Source organism: Lineus longissimus, chromosome 8 (genome assembly GCF_910592395.1).
Source record: "Lineus longissimus chromosome 8, tnLinLong1.2, whole genome shotgun sequence".
Classification (NCBI taxonomy): Eukaryota; Metazoa; Nemertea; class Pilidiophora; order Heteronemertea; family Lineidae; genus Lineus; species Lineus longissimus.
Window position 1 is genome coordinate 14099285 of NC_088315.1, and position 6929 is coordinate 14106213.

Genomic DNA, 6929 nt, shown 5'->3' on the forward strand with positions numbered 1-6929 from the left:
GGAAGAAACCCCAAAAGAAAGCTAACCGCAAGCTATTTCATGCAAATGACGACGACTCTGATTGTGGTGATTGGTACTGTGTCTTGTGCGAGGAAGCAAGAAAGGAAACAATGGTCAGATGTACAAAATGTTTCACATGGATTCACCAGACATGTGCAGGTGGTGTACCCCCACATTATAAGTGCGACCTATGTTAGAGACACTGAATAATTCGATGGCTCTGGTTCTGCATAGTGGCTGAAGGTCATTAATTCGGTGATTGTTTATGTTGTGTTTTTAATCGTTACAAAAGTGATTTGTTACTTTTTTGTATTTTGGACAAAGCAGACTGTCCATCAATTTGCATCAGGTTCATTTGTAATGTTCAGTGACATTAAATATTGATGTTTTTTTACGGCAGATTTATTTATTCTTGCAGACAGGGAGTTCTCTCTGTGAATACTATTATTAGTACTAGGAAGAAATGATGACCTAGTAAGGGACCATAACAAAAGACAAAAGAAACGAAATTTAAAATAAAAATAAATAAACGGTTTGAATTAACCACTAGACCTGGAGTTGTAAAATGTTTGTAGCATAGTGTGTAACAATGACACACACTTAGGCTACTACAAGCCAGAGTTTGCAGGGAGATTCCCATTACCTCAGTCAGTAGAATGTTTGTAGAGATCCCCTTGAGAACAAAATTCTTTCCTCACCTTACAAGTGCACTGAAGAAGGCTCTTTAATTATGCATCAACCTTATTCCATCTAAACTCTATAAACAAGAGGGCAAAATGTGTAGAATACCCGATATTGGACCACCCTGCCCTAAATTGGACCACTTGGTTCAATTTAGGGACAGGGGTGGTCCAATTTTAGGATGCTTACCCTAAATTGGACCATTTTGGCAAAAGTTTGTTTTTGCCCTCTTGTGAAAAGTATGAAATGCTACAACTTTATATTTAGCCTGTGCGAAGACCTTCAGGTGCTTCAACATATAAGCTTAATTGATTGTCACAGCAAGCTAAATTAGCAGAGATAATCAGCCATGAAAAAAGTGGTCCAAATTAGGCGAACTTCCCCTAATGAAAAAGCAGTTGATTAACTCAACTATGTCAGTTGCTATTGAAGTACTTCAGGATAGTATCAAGCTGTTCAAAAGACACGTCTTCAACATTAGGAATCAATTCAGGGAATACAGACGAATAAGACAGAATATGCAGGAAAATGAATGCTTGATCCACATAGATTTCTCTGAAAATTACACCAATCAGTATGCCGATGAAGTACAAACAATGCATTTCGGAGGTTCTCACGAGCAGACCACTCTTCACACGGGCTGCCTCTATGTAGGTCAAAATGTCACCAAGGCATTCTGCACCATCTCTGATTCAAGACAAAAAGATCCAGCTGCAATTTGGACCTACCTAGAACCGGTCTTTGAATGGGTCAACAAGGACTATCCACTGGTAGACACGGTCCATTTCTTCAGTGATGGGCCCACAACACAATACCGTCAGAAGAAAAACTTCTACCTGTTCAGCACGAGGCTAGAGAAATTTGTTGGAGCAACTTGGCACTTTTTCGAGGCCTCCCATGGAAAAGGTGCCCCAGATGGAGTAGGAGGAGTACTAAAAAGAACAGGAGACAGACTACTGAAAGAAGGAAAAGATGTGCAAAGCCCACGCATATTTTATAATTTAATGAAGGAAGCTACCACTGTGAAGTTGTTCTTTGTAGAGGCGAGTAGAGTACAGGAGGCTTCAAAGATGTTACAGCCAATAGAGAAGCATCTGAAAAGTTTGCCAGGTAAGCTCATCTATGCTGTGTGGAAAAGTGTAATATTTCATTTCAATGGTATTCTAGTACATCCCATTTGGTACATTTGCTTTTCTGAGATGATAAATGATAGGGACACTCATCTGTGATCATCTTTTCCAGGAACTATGACTATGCACCAGATTGTGAGATTGTCACATGCATCAATTTTCTACAGAGATGCAACTTGTATGTGCAGCATGGGATTTTGTGAGTGCATGACCGGAAAGACGGCAACATTCCCAGACATGCCAAATGTTAACAACAACACTCTGGATGAATCGGTTGAAGAGCATCAAGTGTTGTCTGTTACAGCCAATACTAGTACTCAGTCTAAGGTAAGTTGCCAGAATGAACTAGGATACATTGTATAGAAATAATTCACACATGTGTGCTAACATTCCCTCTCGTAGTCTTAAAAGGCTAGGCCTAACTGTTTTTTCCAAATCTGATTTCTAGACCCCTGCCTTGCTGCAAGAAGGTGAAAGTGTGCCAGGTACCAGTGAGTCTGAGGTAAGTAATGCTGGAATGAAAAGTACTATTAGCATCTCCCCTCACAGTATTGCCAATAATGTTGTTTATCATATGGCTGAAACTTGCAACAGACAATACTGTAGGCTTACGTAGATTTATTTCATTCATTTTACAGGTACCTGTACCCATCACTACATCTGCTTCAAATAGTACGGCTTTGCAGGAGGGGCCAGGACCATTGCAAAGACATCTTAATCCCTGTCACTTCAAGTGATGACCATCTCCTCAATGCGTGGTGCATTGTCATCTACCATTTTGATGGTAAACCATACCCAGGGGTTATCAAGGCCTATGACGAAATTGGTGTGGAGGTCAAATGCATGTCAAAAATTGGCAAAAACCGCTTCTTCTCGTCCGGTACTCCTATGACGACATCATTACCCTCATCAGCGAACCAAGGAAAATAACGGAGAGGCGAGATCATTTCATGGTCAATCCTGTTGTGTGGGAACTTGTTGCGGACTACATTGACAGTGAATGACACTTTGCCATAAACATGAAGTTTGAGAAGTGATCAATGGGCAAGAATAAGGTTTTTGCTGTTCCGAGGGCTATTTTTCCTGTTTTGTAGGCAGTGCCCAAGTAGTTGATTCAATTTAGCATACCGTAATCTACATTTTTTTGGGGTATTGGTAAACAGAGAACTCAACAAATGAAGAACTGGAGAACTCAAATTATCGATTAGTTTTGCCTAAAATGGTACTTACTATACTTAAGAACAACTTGTAAATATTTAACTTATTGTCCTTTCTTTTTGGAGTCCCAATGATACAGAGTCCCTTCACCATTATGATTGGTGTGTAAGGAGATGTAGTCCCAGTGAAGCAGAGTCCCTTCACTATCATGATCGGTGTATAGGCTAAATAGCGTTGTAGTTCCAAAATAGTAGAATATACATGTATATTGTAACTTCAGTAAAATTATTCATTTGGAAGTAAAGATATGAATATAGAAAAGTATCAGTATGCACCATTTCAATCAAATTCACATACATGTATTCACAAAACTTTCTACAGTGTCAGATCAAAGGCATTGAGCTTACACACCGATCATGATAGTGAAGGAACTGTGCTTCACTTGGACTACAAAAGGAAAGGACAACAAGTAAAAAATTTACGAGTTGTTCTTATGTATAGTATAATAGCAGCAGTGTTCATCTTGCCTACTTGCTGCTATAGCCACATGCATCCATATTAGCTGCAAAACTATTGCCAAATGTTACATAAATCTACCTGAGCAGGCCCAGCTTAATACACTGCTGATAATAGTAAGTACCATTTTAGGCAAAACTAATCGATCATTTGAGTTCTCTAGTTCTTCGTTTGTTGAGTTCTCTGTTTACCAATACCCTTTTTTTGTGGTATGACTGGTAGTGGTAGAGATTGGGTGTTGATGTTATAGAGTTATTGTGTTGGAAATTTGGAGCCATGATGTTTTGGCCATGTTTTATGGCCATTGTTAAGTTTGAGGTTTGTACAAGTTAAATAATTAGTCATTACTGTTACCGGTTGTCATTACCGTTACCTCTGTGTCATTACTGTTACCAAGGTATTTGGGTGATTTCTCGCAAAATGAATCAAAATTCTGCAGGTTTTATGACATTGTTATTTTCATCCATTACTATGGTAAATATTTCTAATTGTATTTTTTCTTTTATTTTGGAAGCCTCTGTAAGAAGCTCAATAGAACAAAGTCCATTGTACACCATTGTGTAGCATTTGTGCAATAAAACTGTTTTTGAGACAAATCGGCTGGCTTCTTTTTTGATAACCGCCTTATTCTTTTAATAGGGACAATATTCCAACATTAATCAGTGATGATGATTCTCCTAAACTGTCTACATAATATTTATTGTGAAGGCGACTTGTCCAGTAACAGGAATGACTGCATAAACCTTAGTACAAGGTAAAAATGAACCAAAAAATAATAAGTACTATTACAAACTCCACTGCTGGACCATTTATTAGTCTCCGCCATCGGCTGAGACTTTTGTATTAGGGTATTATTCTCCTCAAGTTATTCTCCTCAAGAAATTATTCCAGCAAACTCTCGTCTCCAGGTGAAAGCTTCATATGTACATGAACACGGCAATGCATTGCAAAACATCGATAAAACGAGGGTGTCCATGAACTAAGAAGTCAATCTGGGTTTCAGCCGCGAAAGTGCTATGGGCATGCATAGCGCAATACATGTAAATTTTTAACCAATAAACCTCGCCATACCGGCACGATGACTGGTGCCCCGCGTTATGTGTATTACATATTGGCTGCACATATGGAGGAACATAATGGATAAAGACCAGGGACGAGTCTACACCATCGAAGCATCTATATCATAATACTATAAGGCGGCTCGCTAAAGTGCCATTTGGGGGTCGTGTTTCGTCTCGAAATTTTGCACGTTTGCAGGTGATATGTTATCCTGATGCAACGTCATGTTTATTTTCGGAAATTTACTTCAGCGGAGCAGTAATGAGGGATTTTTAATCGGACACGGTCAATTCTCCTTATCACTCACGGAAGCCAAGCCATTGCTTTTCAGTTATGCAGGGGATTAATGAATCACCTGCACTCCCTGTGGGGTGACTAACACTACCTGTTGAACGGCTGGCTGTAGGGGGATGATTGGAACAGCCTGTACACGTGTTGACCTGCTGAACCAAGGTTAATGTTATTTTCAATCCACGATTGTAGGTCACCTGATCTTCGAGATTTCGCGGGAAAGAAATTGTAAACAAACGCATGTGTGCAGTTCAAATGTAAACAAAAATGTATTTTGATACTTTTGGTTGCTGGACTTGGGTTTTCCCGCAGTAAGGAGCTGGGGTCAAATTGATGGTCTATCGTATATTGGTACTGTATTAGCCAGAGCTAGCCCTTGATTATGAAGGGATTTTCAAATTAAGGTTACAATGGTATGTTTATGTCCTCACCACAGCTTTCAAAACTTGATGTATCTGAAGAGGCACTCTGAACTTGGCATAGCCTTATCAAGGAGCTGCTCACGGTGCTGAACTTCTAGCTTGCCTGTCGACTAAGTACCTTGCCCGAGATCATGCTACATGTAGGAGGAGCACGCATTTTAAAGTTTTAGTAGTGAAAGTGCAATTGGTCCGAGCCATTTGGAGGCCGACATGTGAAGGCCTATCTGGGTTCTCCTTCATCTCCGTATAAAAAGGGGCATATTGCTGACTAAAGAACGAGGTATATTCACATTGCCTAATCATCTCATTCCGACCAATTGATTTACTTTTATATGCACGCATACAGCACGCCACAGGGTCCGAGTCTGTGGACAAATGGTTGGTTTAATTTGTCTCTTCGATATTGCTCCTTTGATATTGCATTATATTTTCATTGCAATTCAATCTATTCAAGGTATAGCCCATTTGAACCTGCCTGCGCCACGGGTACAATGCTAGTTTTTCTATAATACCGGTATAAAATATAATATAATATTTGGAGTTTATGGGCTATGAAATAAGAAAAAACGGCAGTGAATTAAAGCGGCTGAGTTTCAAGAATGTGTTCTTCACTTCTGGACACTTTATGTTGCCTTGATCAGTCGTATTTCGCACATAAACCATCGCTCCGCTGAAGTGAAAGTGCGATGTTTTTGTTTTGTTTTTGTCAACATGCATGGCTGTGTGCATTCACGGCTGATCATCCATGCACTGGATTTTGGTCGGAGAGCATTTTTAGTTCCTGGACGTATAGTTAGTCCACGTTATTCGGTGAAAATGTGCTGTAGGCCTACCGACGTGGATCTATAGCACTTTCCACAGTATGTGGCTCATATCTTTATTTACCTCTTGCAGTAACCATGTCATCGCCGCCATCATCATCATCATCATCAGCTTCACCCTTGAAGATAACGTACTCCACAACCACAAATTACACCACCCCTTCAAAGTAAACTTCATCACCAACTTCAATGACATCATCCCCATCACCCTTGAAGAGATCGTCCACAAGCTCAAATCACACTACCCCTTCGAAGAAAACGTCGTCGTCGTCATCGTCACCAGCCACGCCAAGCAAACAGGATGTTGTCGTTGGAACGCAGCATAACAACAAACGGGCCATTTCAACCAAATGGCAATAAAAACAATAAAAGCCACCCAAACATTTTCGGGATGAGTATAGGCCTACTGCAAACCTAATCGCAATCATAACTATTGTCAATGATATATATTGCTTGAAATACACCAGCAATCAATAAACCAAATTAATATTATTCATTTATATTTATTCATTCATTCCTTCCATTCATACGAAGCGCACATTCAACTGCGGCTTCACATCCCTTCCTCAAGGGCTCATCTCAAAATGTCCTTATGAAAAAGACGACATAATTCGGTCTCCCCCTTCACCCCTCCCCGCTCTTGCAACCAAACTAAACAAATGTCCCATAATTCTTCAGAACATAAATTTATATCACTCTCAACCCCCTCCCTACCACTAAGACCACATTATTTCGTCTTTTTCCCCTCCAATCAACCGAATCGATCGTCTTATCCCAACATCCACTCTCACCCAGACAATTTCTCAATCCCCCTTCCATTCACAATGCGAACAATACCCCTACAATGAGGC